Source organism: Ips typographus, linkage group LG2 (assembly GCF_016097725.1).
Source record: "Ips typographus isolate SLU linkage group LG2, UJ_Ityp_2.0, whole genome shotgun sequence".
Classification (NCBI taxonomy): domain Eukaryota; kingdom Metazoa; phylum Arthropoda; class Insecta; order Coleoptera; family Curculionidae; genus Ips; species Ips typographus.
In genome coordinates, this window is record NC_138423.1 from 9,035,526 (window position 1) to 9,051,130 (window position 15,605).

Genomic DNA, 15,605 nt, shown 5'->3' on the forward strand with positions numbered 1-15,605 from the left:
ACGCGTATAGTATAGTACTATACTATTATTTACGCATCAAACTATTATTTGGTGTTTTGACTTTTTTAGTGAAAACTGTGCGTTTATAAAGATTATCTATTAAGAATAAAGCTGTTTGTAATTATCGTGTTATACCAGATTGTAAAAAACACATCGGACAATGCCCCTGAAGAACTTTGAATATCTTAAAGCCTTGCCGAATAACGTAAAGTTTAAGAAGCAGTGGCAAGTTGCAATAGAAACACAAAAATACGCTGCAGAGAAATCTCGACTAAAATTGACATAATCAGGTTACCTAAACTGTATTTGCAAAATGCTTCTTTACAGAAATAATACTTATTTATTTAAAAAAATAAATAAAAACCGATTTTATGTTGAAACCGTTTGAGATATAGAAGAAACATATTTTGCAAGACAAAATGTTTTCAGGTTTGCTAGTGACGCGTAAAGTGGCACATGAATGGTTATTTTTAAGCACAAAAGTCGCATACTCTTCCGATTGTCAAAAAATAAAAATTATATATTTTTATATTATAACAGAAAAAGTATCTGGGCTTTATTTCTTTCCTGTAAACCTAAACCAAATGTCAACATAACTCTTTTGTAAATCTAAAGCGCAATTTGAAATTGGATTGTTCCATGTTTTGTTGGAAAAATGACATAAATCATAAAACGTTGATTAACAGAAACCTGTTTGCGGGTTGCGTATAACGTACACGTTATAGTCCGTAAAGTTACGTTACACCGCAATACGTTAAAGCCGTTATCTGTTATTTTTGCATGTGCAGGTGGTACCATGCACCTAACGGAAATAAATATAATATCATAACAAATAACGGAAATATAACGTATACGGTTTGGCTGCCACTTAAAGTGTCTAATTAGAGATACGTTCTATATGTTTGTTGAAACACTCATTTCTTTGTTGCTAGTTGGGTTTACTGTCTCACCACACAAAAAAGGTTTATTGGAAAAATGTAATTTCGCACTATTTTCAACTATTAGGGTTCTTCAGCATGGTTTAATTTCAAATTGGTTTACTTATATTTTGATAATATTTAATACTAGAACGCTTTGTCCAAAATTTGAAGCCATCAACTTCAACCGTTTTTAAACTATACAAGGGTTTGAACTTTGTAGCGCGGGAAAATACGGAGATTTGACCGTGACGTCACGCCACGCGATGCCCGTATTCTATAGTACGCGGAACGCCTATACTTTAGCATTTAATTTATTTTTTTTTCCTGTTCGGACATGGATGAGAACTTAATTGTTAACAGCGGCTGCCAGTGCATTAATAATTATTGTAAAACAGGAAAAAAAGTTGCAAAAAGACAGTGTTGGATGTCAAATGTTTATAAAAGTAGATCAAAATACAGTGGAAGTAATCTTCTTCATGATTTTCAAACAAATGGAATGTTTTTCAATAACTTTTGTCGCATGAGTAGTACCGATTTTGTACACTTAATTAATTGAGTTGGCCCACGCATAGGAAGAAGAAATACTAGTTTTGGAAAAACTATTCCAGTGAAGGAACGACTAGCAATAACGTTAAGATTTTTTGCTACTGGAGACTCGTATACTAGTTTGAGTTATTTATTTAAAGTGTCCAAACAGAGTATTTCTAAAATAGTGCCAGAGGTTTGTGACAGCTCAATTGAAGATCTTAAAGTTCACATAAATGTAAATGAAATGTAGTGTTATTGTCTTGATATGAAACTCAGTTTAATTATGTGTACTATTCTTCATTATTTTCCTTTTTGGTATTAACAATGGTTTATTCTAGTTATTATTTATTGTTTATTCTTGACATACCTATACGGTGTTTTACTTATACTTGTTGAGAAGACATTTGAGTAGATAAAGTAGCGCTTTAATATTGGTAATAAAAAAATATTGACAATAATTTCAAATAGTTATTTGTATACCTAGCCCGTAAAATGGTATTTTTTCGGCCGAAAGAAAGTTTTAGGCCGAGGACAACAATTTTGAAGACGAAAAAATTATTTATTTTACGATATTTATTTAGAAATTCTTAATTTTTGATAAATAAAATGAGAAGGGCCTGTTGGAATTCACTGCCGCTAAACAGTACGTGAAGTGAGTACTTCACGTCCGTTTGAACAAAAAATGTTTTTGGTTAATTATTTATTTCTCAGATAAGTGTTAAAAAGAGCAATGAAATTAATTATTAAATCATTGTAAATTATATTATCTACTCATTTTGACAACGCATGAATTCCAAATGCATTATTAAAAAAAAAACAAGTACGTAATACACTAGGTATGTTTTTTGACAAGTGTGACAAATCACTAGTTTCGGAAGGTCTGTAGCTACTAAAAAACGAAACGTCGGAGCTAAAAACTAAAACTATTTTTTTGAAGAGCATGAAAAAGTGCCTCCAGAAGGTACCACTGACTTTCCAAAATATTCAATAATAAAGTGGTAAAAAAATAAAATAGGAATTTGACTTTTTCAGGAAACACAGGAAACTAGTCCGTGATAGGTACTACAACTTTAATTATTACGATTTTTCAATCAAATCAACCGTATAGGCGCAAAAAAAAAACAAAACCGTTTTCCCATGTTAATCTCCTATGTCCAGGGTGCTCTTGGACACCTGGTATACCATTTGTGTTCTTTTTTAGATTTTCTGAAGACGGTGATAGATTTTCCACCGAAATTTCAGGTTTGTTGGTATCAAGACCGAGCCTAAGCCTAATAAGGTCTTGTGTTGGGACGACTAGGTTAATGTTATTTTCAACTTAGTTCAAAAGAGTGCCAAATTCCATTTTCCCAACCAACCTTTTTTTTGTGTGGTGAGACAGTAATGCAAGGAAACTAGCAACAAACAAAGAAAAAACAATTAGATTTGAAACACGCTTTGCCAGTTGAGACCACGTTTACGCGGTCTAAATGGATGTAATCCTAATTCAGAAGGTGCAGAAAGTCATTTTGAACATTTTTGGTACGTCTCCGAGAGATTGGAGTTTTTTTTTTGACATCGCATCAAAATTTTGAAAATTCCGTATTGGTCATTTTTGGGGTTTCTGCAACTGAAAAATACTGCTACTAATAGTCACTATTACAGGCCAGACGGACATTGTGACAGACCGGACAGTTTGTTCCGAAATGAAGAAAAACCATAAATATATTCATAGTATCCGTGTTATGTATGTTTAATTTTCAGTCTTTACGTCTTTCTTCTTCTTAAGGTGCCTATTCGTTTCGAATGTTGGCTACTAGCATGGCTATTCTGATCTTGTTGACTGCTGCTTTGAAAAGTCCTGTGGTGGTAAGAGAGAACCATTTTCACAGGTTTTGAAGCCATGAGATTCTCCTCCGTCCTGGGCCTCTTTTCCCAAAAATCTTACCCTGCAGAATAAGCTGCAACAGATTGTATCGTTGTTCGTTGCGCATAACGTGACCTAAATACTCCAGTTTCCGCTTCTTTACGTTGTTTACAATTTCACGTTCCTTGCCCATTCTGCGAAGAACCGCATCATTGGTGATTCTATCAACCCAGGAAATTTTCAGGATACGCCTATAGCACCACATCTCAAAGGCCTCCAGTTTTTTCGTAGACGCCTCTGTCAATGTCCAGGATTCAACTCCGTAAAGGAGAACCGTGAACACGTAGCATCGAAGCAGACGGATTTTAGTTTTTAGTGGTATAGAGTGACTTTTAAAAATGTTGTTCATTTTAGTGAATGCTGATCTGGCCCTTTCTATTCTCTGTCTGATTTCAACTGAGTGATCCCATCTGTCATTAACCATGTCATTAACATTCGTTCCAAGGTAAACGTAGTTTGAGACGCGAATTACTGGTTGTTGATTGACTAGTAGTTGTCCAGGTGGTATGTTATTCTTGCTGATAACCATATATTTCGTTTTTTTAATGTTAAAGTCAAGGCCATACTCTTTGCTGAAGTTTGCGATACGTGTAATTAGCGACTGCAGACCCTCCAAGCTATCCGCGAAAACGATAGTATCGTTTGCGTACCGGATATTATTCAGCCGCTCGCCGTTTATGAGGATTCCCTCATCCACGTCGTCCAAAGACAGATTCATAACGTATTCGGAGTAGACGTTAAAAAGTAAAGGGGATAGTACACATCCCTGTCGTACTCCCCTCTCTATCTTTATTTCCTCGGTCAATTGGTCTTAGATTTTGACAGCTGCTGATTGATTAAAATATATGTTTTCGATTATTCTGAGGTCTTTGTCATCTAGTCCGACTAACTCTAAGATCGACATCAATTTGTCATGTTTTACTCTGTCAAAGGCTTTCTGATAGTCGATGAAGCAGACGTATATGTCACAGTTGACGTCCCTGCAGCGCTGAAACCGAACCTGAACCGCGAATAGTGCCTCGCGTGTGCCCAATGCGTCTCGAAAACCAAACTGTGTCCGAGTTATGTGTTCCTCACATTTCCTGTAGACTCTCTTATGGATTATTTTTAGGAAAGTTTTAAGAAGGTGACTCATTAAACTAATAATTCTATAATCATCGCACTTTCTAGCGTTTGATTTTTTAGGCAGAGCGATAAAGGTTGACTTTAACCAGTTTCGAGGAATTTTTCCTGAATTGTAGATGTTGTTAAATATTGTTGTTAGCCATTTTATTTGTTCCTCGTCCATTAGTTTCAGGAATTCCGAGTAAAAGTTGTCGGGACCCGCTGCTTTACCATCCTTTGTGCATTTAATAGCCGTCTTTACTTCTTCGTACATGATGGGGGGCCCTGTTCTGCATTCAGTATTGAGTGAAACCCTGTTTCTGTCATCCTTAAAAGTATTCTCTACGTAATGTTTCCAATGGGACTTCAGTTGTTCTCTGTCCATTATTGGATGTCCTTGATTGTCAGTCATGCAGCCGGGTATTTTAGGTGTATACATACCAGCAGCTTCCTTGACTTTTTTGTGTAGATTAAACGAGTCATACTTGTTCTCTAGGGCTTCAATCTCACTGCAGCGTTCCTCTAGCCATCTACTTTTAGCTTTTCTAATAGACCCTTTTATCTCTTTATCGATTTGCTTATATTTGGTGGTATCCCTATCTTTAGCTTTCCTTCTACTTTCCATCATATCTAATATGCTGTCGGTCATCATGATTTTTTCTTTACCTTTTTTGGTTGCAGAAATTTATCGACTATATCTTGACTGGTTTCTTCCAGCTTCTGGATGTTGCTTTCTATATTGGGCTCCATTTCCGTATAAGTAATTCTACTTTTTATATATTGTTTTACGTTGTTCTTTGTGTCCTCGTTTTTCAGCTGTCGAAGGTCATACTTCTTAACTTTTTTCTGTTTTATCCTCTTTAGTTTAAGCTTTAATGTGGCAACAAGTGGGTTATGGTCTGACTTAATGTCGGCACCGGGATACGTTTTTACTGAGGTCACTGAGTTCCTAAATCTTTTGTTAATCAGGATATAATCGATCTGATTTCTCACCAGGTGATCCGAAGAGTCTTGTGGTGATTTCCAAGTGTACAGTCGACGTAACGGTAATTTAAAGAATGTATTAGTGATTACCATCTGTTCTTCTGTAGCAAAACTACATAGTCGATCTCCGCGTTCGTTTCTCTCTCCCAGTCCGAAGGATCCTATCACTTCTCCACACTCTCCCTGTCCAATTTTGGCGTTGAAGTTTCCAATGATTAGGGTTATATCTCCTCTGCAGAGGTTCTTCAGTGTCTTGTTAAGATCATCATAAAACAGTTCAATTATTTCTTCGGATTTTTCTGCTGTCGGGGCGTAAACTTGAATTATGTTTGTTTTGACAGGGAAGGAGTTGATTTGAATGACCATTATTCTCTCCGATATTGGGGTAAAGTTTGTAGCATATTTAGCGATGCTTTTATTTAGTATAATCCCTACTCCGTTAATGTGTTGTCCCGTGGTGCTTCCTGAGTAATATATTTTATGATCTTCTATCATACATTGACCGGAATCGGTCCAGCACATCTCACTGATTCCCATGACGTCTATCGAGAGTCGATCCATCTCTTTTATGGCATTGTGTATCTTTCCTGCCTCATACATAGTTTTGACATTCCAGGTACAAATCTTAATAGGCAACCCGGGGATTCTTAGCAGCCTCTGACCATCTAAAGTCTGCCGGGGACTGAGGCCCATACTTTTATTTGTCTTTGCCATGTTAGATTTATACTAGGTATTATGTTTCATGGTGGTTTACCATTGCCTTCCATGCGCAGTATCCCAGCCGGTGAAATCGTGTACCTGATTGTCGCCTCGGAGTTTCTGGTGTTGAACCTTTAGTGAAGTCATTCTTCAATAGCCTCAGTCCAGTAATGACACAGCTGCTGCCCTATGTCATGTCATGCTAGTTTTGGTCCGCCCCGGGTATTTTATTTCCCCGGTACCCAGCATATCTGCTGAGCGTTCCCCTATCCGCCACCTGGGGAGGCGCCCAATGGGGGACTAGCAACCCCACAAGGGCTTTACGTCTTTAATAATTACTATTACTGGACAGAAAGACATTGTGACCGACTGGACAGTTTGTCTAGGTCTAGAAACCAACAAAAGCCATCAGATCAAATCAATTCAAATTATGCTTTATTGTCCAAAAAATCAAGTTCCTACTGACAAAGCCAAATTAAACACTAGATAATATTGCAATCATGCAATTTCACATAAGCAAAAGACAAAAAAAAAGAGAAAAAAACAAAATAACAATAAAATAAAATAAAGAAAACATTAATTTGTTAAAATCTAGGACTAATAATAAAATTGAACATACATTGTTAAAAGACATCTCTAAAAAACTCACCTAAACTGTAGTACGGACGGGATAAAAGTAGACTCTTCACCTTACTCTTAAACAAACGCTCACTAGCAGTGACTCTCAACTCTTTAGGCAGCTTATTAAAGACTCCCTTACCGCCACAGATTATTGAAGTATTATCCTGAGTAGTTCTAGGTATTGGTAGTGAGACAGTACTCGTCGCTCTGGTCGCCCTCAGCGGGGTGCGGCACACATTCTCGCGAAACTTTTGGAGTATCAGACACGCAGTCTCTAGTATAAAAATACCAGTTAGAGTAAGAAACTTTAATCTTGTGAAGAGGTTCCTACAAGATTCTCTAGTGCCAACCCCCGAGACATATATTCGATTCGAGAAGCCGCCCAGAACAGCTACCCCAAAAACAGATGCCATACCGGAGATGCGACTCCACTAGCCCAAAATATGCAATTCTGCTTATGCTCTCACTATTAAGCTCTCTGGCTATCACTCTAAGGACATAGCAGCCCGATGAAAGCTTTCTGTCCAAGGCGTTGATGTGGCTAACAAATTTTAGATTTTTGTCAATGCAGATGCCGAGAAATCTGTTCTCTGTCAAAGATGAAATCATCTGTCCAGACAGTTGTACCTCAAAAGAACACTTAAAGTTTATTACGCCCGTCTTACCATGGTTAAGTCGAAGGCCATTTGCAGAACACCATTTGCCCACCAAATTCAGATCATCCTCAATAACACGCTTATAAGAGCAGCCGAATCCGTGCCACTCCAAAGAATGGTGGCATCGTCGGCAAAAAGCGTAAGTTTACCCCTAATATCCAAAGAACATAGGTCATTTATAAATATGAGAAACAAAATAGGGCCCAGCACAGAACCCTGTGTGGCACTTCCAGAGTATTAGGCAACATGCCAGAAACTATCTCGCCGCAGTACACTCTCTCGGTTCGACCGCTAAGATAGGATGCAAACCAAGCACTAGCCACCCCTCTGAAGCCGTAACCCTCCAATTTGTAGAGCAGAGCCTCACCATCGACGCAATCAAAGGCCCTAGAGAGGACACAAAATACAGCCGACGCAGACTCGCCCTCATTGAGAGAAAGTAACAAGGATTCCAAAAACGAGAAAATTGCGTCGTTAGTGCTTCTTGAGGGCAGAAAGCCAAACTGTGCACTGCTCAGAATATTATGTTTTTGCACAAAGATAAGCATGCGGTTCTTCACTGGTCGCTCTATTATTTTTGATAAGGTAGGCAATAATGCAATTGGCCTAAAATTTGAATAAGCGTCTCTCTCTCCCCTTATACACTGGGGTAATAAAGGCCAGTTTAAGGCAGACGGGAAACCGACCTGAAGAGAAAGACAAATTAACATATTCGGTAAGAACTTCGAGGGCTATACCGTTCTTGGATGTCAATAGGATAAAGATAAAATGATTCTGATACATTTCCAATGCTATCAAAGTAATCCCTGTACGTTAGTCAATTCCCGATCCGACAGTGCTGGGATAAGGGATGAAATACTACAATAATAATAGTCGTTAAGTTAGTCACAAGTTAGATTGGTTTGTATGTGAGACCAGTCAGAACATCCCTGGAGCTGGCCAATTATCCTCCAGATTTCCCTCTGTGCGCCTTCGGACCTCCGTATTCTAGCACTATAATAGATTTTCTTGGCTGCTCTTCTATAAATTTTTAGTATTTTAACTATATTTTAAACTATTAAAATTGGTTGAATAGAATTTTCTAATATAGTGGAGACATCGCATGTTCCGGGCAGAAACTTTTAAACCGTTTGTTATCCAACGCTTGCGACTTCTCGACATAATCAGAGTCAAGGGAAAGGCTTGATTAAATACTCCACAAAGCAGCATGATATCAATTTAAGATGCATAGTAATGCTATTAAAATAGTTAAGTTTTATTTTTAAGTCCCTACAGCATGCAAAGACGAGGGAGTAGTACCAAAATGTGCCTATTAATAGACACTATTGCAAGCTAGAAGGACATTGTGACCCTCTAGACAGTTTTGCCAAAAAACAAGAAAAACCATCAATAAATGCATAGTACGTAATAATACTAATAATGCTATTAAATATGTTGAATTTTTCCTAGGGCATGCAAGGACGAGTGAGTGATACCACAGTGTACCTACTAATAGTTACTACTATAGACCAAAAGGACATTGAAACACTTTGCTTTATTGTTTTGCTGAGGGTCAAAAAATACAATTTATAATTGACTCAGTTTTGTCGATGTTCGAGAAAGCGCCTGTAAGTGGATGTGAACCTTAGCCGCTTTCCAGCCGACCATTTTATGCACATTGACGAGCATATGTGCACCAAACTTTTTCCGATGTGCGTTCCCAGTTCGCATTTTTAGACGTGAGCTTGGTACGCAAACGCCTTCTCTCTTTTCCCCTGGTGCACCACCCGCAATATTTGGGCTTCAAGCACAAGTCATTGTTGTTTGAGGTTAAACACGAAATAATTGTTTTGGTTTCTGCACTTCCGAGTTAAAACATTATTATTATAATATTATAATATGGATTGTGGTAATTTGGAAAGTGCCAATAGCCGATTATATTCAGATTATCGCAGGAGGTTAGTTAAAAACACTTTAATTTTTTTAATTCTCAACTTTTCTTCATCCATAGTTGATTCTTAAAAATCTACCTTAACATCTGTAAATAATTTCACTTAAACTTAAAAAACAGCACTGAAAATTTGTAGTTAATTTAAAAAGTTTAACGACAAAAGTGACACTGGCACGAATACTTGACGCAAAACCGCAAAAAGACAGTTCCAGGCTGCGAGTTCCTGTTTCGAGAATTTGCGCTTCATGCGTGGGGTTTGGCGCTTTGACAAAATGTCGGCTGGAAAGCGGCTCTTTTGTATTTGCTGTCATTTCGTTTCCGGGACCGCGTCTTTCGTTTTTGTTTACGTAGGACAACCCGTTTTTATACTGCATTATGCGACTAAAACAATCATCTACGAGACAGAAAACGGACAACGGACTTTCTCAACGAAGACCTCACTTATATTACAGCTATAACTATATTTTTAATTCAAAAAGCTTTGGAAATCAGCAAACATACAACTATTCTAACCTAACTTTATCCTATGTCGCCTATGAAACAGCTGTGAATGAGCAAACTGTCATCATCAGCTGTCGGTAATAAACAAAAGTCCCTAATTCGATTAGTTTATAATATTAAATTTATTTACTAAATTTTTACCCTGTTGAAAGTGCATTTTTAAAAAGGATGAAGTTAAAGGGTTAAAGGGTTGTAATACAATCAAAACATAATGATTATTACTGACTTTAAGTGTATTGGAATTGGAATGGTTTGCTCAAGTTTGCTGCCTTTACACCAGTTCGACAAATGACGACTTTGGCAATTTGCTAATCAAAACGAGCGGATTGGTGGAAATTCGGACATGTAAAAGCGTTGTTGCCATTGTTGCTACGTTCATTCATAAACGTCCTTCCATTTCGTCCTTGTGATAAGCCCCTTTAAATATTCTGAAGAAAATATTTTTTACACCGAAAAATCATTAAATCACCGCTGTTGTAGTATTATTAGCATATTAACCTTTGTACACTCGAAAGAGTTAACCCTTAAATTTGTGCTGTCAGGTCGGTTTTACGGCTGGATCAATACATTTACCTTGCCCATTGTATAAGGAGGAAGAGTGTGTTTCATTGAATTTTTATTGTTATTAAACAAATTTGTAGAAAACCTTTTAGGAACCAAGTTGAACTTTGGGTTATCTCCTTTTCGTGTAAGTATTATAAAATTTCCTAATAATATAGCATGCTTTTAAGATATTATACTGGTAAAGAGACGTATAAGTTTCGTTTCTAAATTTATTTACCAAGAAATTATAGTATTATAAGTGAAACAGATATTTTTTAATTTAAGTTAAATTTACTGCTATACCTGGCATTTATTACTAATAATACATTACAATTATTGATGTCACTCACATGATCACTTATAGTAATGGGAATGGGCAGTTATGAATAATATAATCGAAATATTTTGATTATGGCAGAATGATAGATCAATTGATTATTATAACTGAGCAATCTAATAATCAAAATTTTTGTCTAATGAAATAATTGAAAAGTTTTATTCATTCACTGTTCAAACTTCAGACAAAGATAAAAGATTGAATATAGGTAATCATTTAAGTCATTTTAGAGCTATTCCTTATTTCAATTTTAGATAAAAATTTTAATCATATTGTTTTTTGGAATACACATTTTACTTTTCTAGTTTTGATTTTTCTATTGCCTTAACTAGTCTATATTTGAATTTTAGGTTGTTTGTGTCTTATATTAGATACACTATTATTTCACAATGCATCAATCAAATTTTTATTTGATGGTCCAAAATTTAAAGCAATTATTCTTTTGCTTCATTCAATTATGAATAAGTATCAATAACATCTGGCACTTTGCACCCTGATTTTTTCATAATCTATCAATTAAATGATCATTTATTGGTCTATAAAATGTGCCTAGAAAGCAGCCTAAGTGTCTTCTCCAAAGAGAGCCCAACACAATATAGAACATAATATGTATAACATATTTTGCCAAGAAAGAACAGAAAATGTTACTGAAGAGAATAGTAAATTATTAATAATCTGAACATCATATATTGTACATTTTATCTCTCAATATGTTTTACTTTTCTTTACACAATTATATGTAAATCATTAGCAAAATACATAAACCATAAACACTATTTAGTAGTTTTTTCTCAAGTTTTTCTTTTCCAACTGCATACACATATGGGCATTTATGTAACAACCTTTACAAGGTGAGTCAATGATAAGTAAAGTCTATTTTCTCTTAAACCTGCATAAAGAATCTAAAAATGTGTTAAAAATACGGAATTTAATTTTAAAAAAATTTAAACCATGCATCTCAATATTCTCTAAAACTTTTTTTGTATTTAACATTTTTTTAAAAATTTCATAGAGGATCAAAAAATGTGTTAAAAAGTAGAGGGTTCTATTAAAAAACTATTAGTTTATCTACCACGCCTTTATGAACCACCCTGTATGCCCAAAAGTAATATTTCACATGTGACAATGACAGCTTTTTAAAAAAGTTTAGAGTCTGTTGAAATTTCAATCAATTTAAGGAAATTTGGTATATTTTAGTACCTAAGTACACTACTGTTCTCGCGGACTGAGTTTACCCGTGCGTCATCCCCTTGTGATTTAGAAGTAGACATGCATTATTGACTTCATCTTTGTCCATTGTTCACTTTCAGAAAGGGTAATCTAATATCTAAGTGAATGTCTTCCAAAAAAAACATTTACTGATTAGCGCTTCTATTTCAGTCATTGTCAGTTTGACAACCATCGAAATTTATTTGATTTGTTTACTATTAATTCTTTTCCATTTCTTTGCGTTGTTAATCATTTATAAAGTTTTCTATTTACCACACCACCACAGTTCTTTTAAGAGCTATTGTTTCTACGCTTTTAACTGTAAGTACTTTCATAATATTATTATTAATATTTTTATTTTTTTTATGTCGGCTGTCACGATCTAACCAAAATTGGCACAATTACTAACCTGTTTTGAAAAAAAAGTGGGAGTGTCTATTATGGTTTTTATTTAGCCATTTGGTTTTTCCTAAATTCGGAATTACTTACTATTACAGTATTTTTTTAGAAAATGCCTGGAAAAATCCTCCACAGACAAGCCCAGCAGTTAATTCTTAACCTTTGTGAATATTTTGAATTGGAAAAAACCAATGGAGGACTTTTAGAAGCTTTATCATCTGTTCAGGAAGAAAATAAGAAATTTTAAGACCTTACATATTCTTACTGATGTATTTTTTTTTGATACTAGAAGGTTGTAGCTGCTTTGAAAATTTCCCGCAAAACTGTTTATTCGATTCGGAAAAAGAAAGCAAGTAATCTTATGATTTTCTCACCTAGAAAACGTAAATCGAGATGTTATCGACGGGCCAAGACCACTGATTTATCTGAAAGCATTAAAATGGATGTTCGAAATACATTATATGATATGTACAACGATAGTATGTTAATAATAGTAAAATATATCTACTTTTGTAAGAAACATCTATTAACATTTCATTGTTTCCAAAGACTGAGATTTTTGGGTTGCATTATAGATTTTTCATAAAAATTTCTTGAAACATATTAATAATAAAGTCATAGAAAAATAAAATAAGAGTCTAAAATGTTCCAGCCAGTTTAAAATAAAATAAGTGGATTGCAACCTGAAAATGAGATATGAGATACTACAGCATCACTCAGAATGTCTTATTGAAATTTTAATTTGTTATATTTATTTTAGAGAAACATGTAACCATCCAGAACCTAAATCAAGAGCATAAAGTTAAAGAAATACTACATATAGGTGATACATCTTTGCGAATTTTGGTAAATAAATTAGGTTTCAAATTTAGACGGAATTCTATGATCCAAACGGAGACTTCTCATAAATAAAAAATGTTATTTTGGTCAAGATATTTTTGATTTGCTTTGGTATAAGGTTGTTTTAGTGTAAATTTGCAGCCAAAGATCTCTACTTTCTGACTGACAATACAGGCAAAATTTTAAACGTGACGAAGCTTTAGACACGCCCTTTTCTATAATATGAACACAACAGGTTTGTTGACGAAAACTTGATTTGATTCATATGATTATAAATGACGTAGCCTTCGTGACGCACGGGTAAACTCTCTCCGCGAAACACGAACGAACAGTAGGTATTATTTTAATTTTAATTTTTGACAAGTGTGGCACATCATTATTTTCCGGAGGTCTGTAGCTAGTAAAAAACAAAATAAAAAAATCAAAACCGTATTTAAAAAATTGAAATTGATGATGGTATCTAAAAAACGAAACGTCGGAGCTGAAAACAAACTATTTTCTTGAAGAGCATAAAAAAGTGCCTCCAGAAGGTGCCATTGATTTTCCAAAATAATCAATAATAAAATGGTAAAAAAATAAAATAGAAATTTGAGAGACTGAACTGACTAGAAAATTGAAGACTTTTTCGGTGAGATATCTCCGGATCTAATTTTACCAAATTATATATAAATATAAATAATCTTTATTTTCAATAGAAAAAAGGCTATCGACCACTTGGTCTTTCTGCCTATGTTTACAGTGGGATTTTTTTTTATAGTTTTAGTATGCATGTTAACTTATTTCTAATTATTTACAATTTACTTGCAAAAAAAAAAAAGTAGTCTTAGTTAAAATGCCCTAGTAGGGTGGCAGTGGGAAAGAGGTAACGGGATTGTCTGGTTTGTCTTGTTATGCACAGTGGGTTTATTATTGTCCAGTTGTTTGGATTATTTTTCCATTTGTTTTGTAGTTGTATAATTCTGTCTGTTATTTTGGTCATGTTTGTACGCTCGTAAAGAAGTTGGTTGGATGGGTTGTGTAGTGGGTTTTCTGGGTGTCTTATTTTGGTTATTAGTCTTAGAGCAATCTGTTCCATAATCTGAGTATATCTTTTAGTTTTGTCAGCAGCGTTTGCTCTAAGTAAGTGTCCCTAGTCTAAAACTGGTCTACAGATGGATTTGTATATTTGTGTGGCGGTTTTCGTACTAATACCTTTGTTTTTGTATGTCAGTGATCTAAAGTGTTTTGTCCGTTTAATAGTTTCAGTTCTTGCATTTTTTAAGTGTTTTGTAAATTTTAGTTTTTGGTCCAGTATTACGCCTAAGTATTTTACGTCATGTTTGGGTTCAGTTATGTGGCGTTCCGCGGTTATGTTTGGGGAGTCGTCTTTGATCTTATGGTTTGGTAGTAAAAGTTGGTTTTTAGTTGCGTTGGGGGTCAGTCTCCATCTGTAGAACCATCTCATAGTATCGTCAGTAAGTGATTGTAGTTTTGACACTGCTTTTGACGTAGTTTTGTCGGGTCCTATAAGTGCAGTGTCGTCTGCGTATTGTAATATGTATGCGGTTTTGTCAAATAGATTTTTGTCCTGCTTGTTGTGATTGTGTCGTGGCAGTATAGGTTGTAAAGTAAAGGTGAGAGGGGTGATCCTTGGGGTAGTCCTTGTTCAGGACTGAAAGGAAAGGAAAGTGTGTTGTCTATGCGAACGTGCAGTTTTGGTTTAAAGCCAAACTGGTATGATGGAATGTGCTGTCCAATCTGTTCTTGAAGTCTGTTTTTTATGATGAGTTCGAGTAATTTGCTTAGTACTGGAAGTAGTGTAATAGGTCTGTAATTTTGAGTTTGTGTGTTGTCGAGTCCATTTTTTGGAATGGGTATTATTATGCCCGTTTTCCATGCATCCGGTATTATGTTGTGTCGAATGCAGTTTTTTACCAAATTATTTAGCAATAAAATGCGCAACTTTGCCTCCATTTAACTAAATCTCTATCAACTACAGTTTCTGAGATAGCAATGCTAATGCATCGAATTTGTAGCACCCTGTATATGGCACCCTGTGGTAGGTGTCCGGATTTAGTGTATTTTGACAGAAAACCCCTCTTTTCCGGCTAGATAGGAAAAAACTAGTATACATGTTTAGAGGTCGATTTTTGAGAAAAAAATAATGGCAAAAACCGTATTTTAGACTTGTGAGTTTGCGATGCTAGAGGGCGTTTTTCGAACACAACTTTTTTGTCTTGTTTTGTTTATGAAAATATCGAAGTGAAACAAAAACATTTTTTCTAATTTTGGCATATAAAGTGACACTTTTCAAAACTGATTAGAGTGACAAAACGTTTTACTTTATGTAACTAGTTACATAAAGTATCACTTTATGTAACTAGTTATGAAAAGTTCATTTCATCACTCCCTGTTTTTATGCATTTCCGTAGAAACATATGGGCGACAT

General features: G+C 35.2%; 1 protein-coding gene and 1 long non-coding RNA gene across 3 annotated transcripts in view; one reads left to right on the top strand and one right to left on the bottom strand.

The window, feature by feature from the left end:
• Positions 1-9,357: 9,357 nt before the first annotated feature.
• LOC145725551 (uncharacterized) overlaps positions 9,358-15,605 on the bottom strand; it is a 62,431-nt gene continuing 56,183 nt past the window's right edge. The window contains exon 2 of the long non-coding RNA XR_014177337.1: positions 9,358-9,640. This is a non-coding gene — a long non-coding RNA (uncharacterized LOC145725551). The remainder of the gene's footprint in view (positions 9,641-15,605) is intronic.
• Positions 9,943-15,605, top strand: part of LOC145725535 (mannosylglucosyl-3-phosphoglycerate phosphatase) — a 29,897-nt gene continuing 24,234 nt past the window's right edge. The window contains exon 1 of one of the 2 annotated variants that reach the window (XM_081974339.1): positions 9,943-10,537. The gene's annotated coding sequence lies outside the window, so the exon portion shown is untranslated. The remainder of the gene's footprint in view (positions 10,538-15,605) is intronic. The other variant, XM_081974344.1, reaches the window with a different exon arrangement.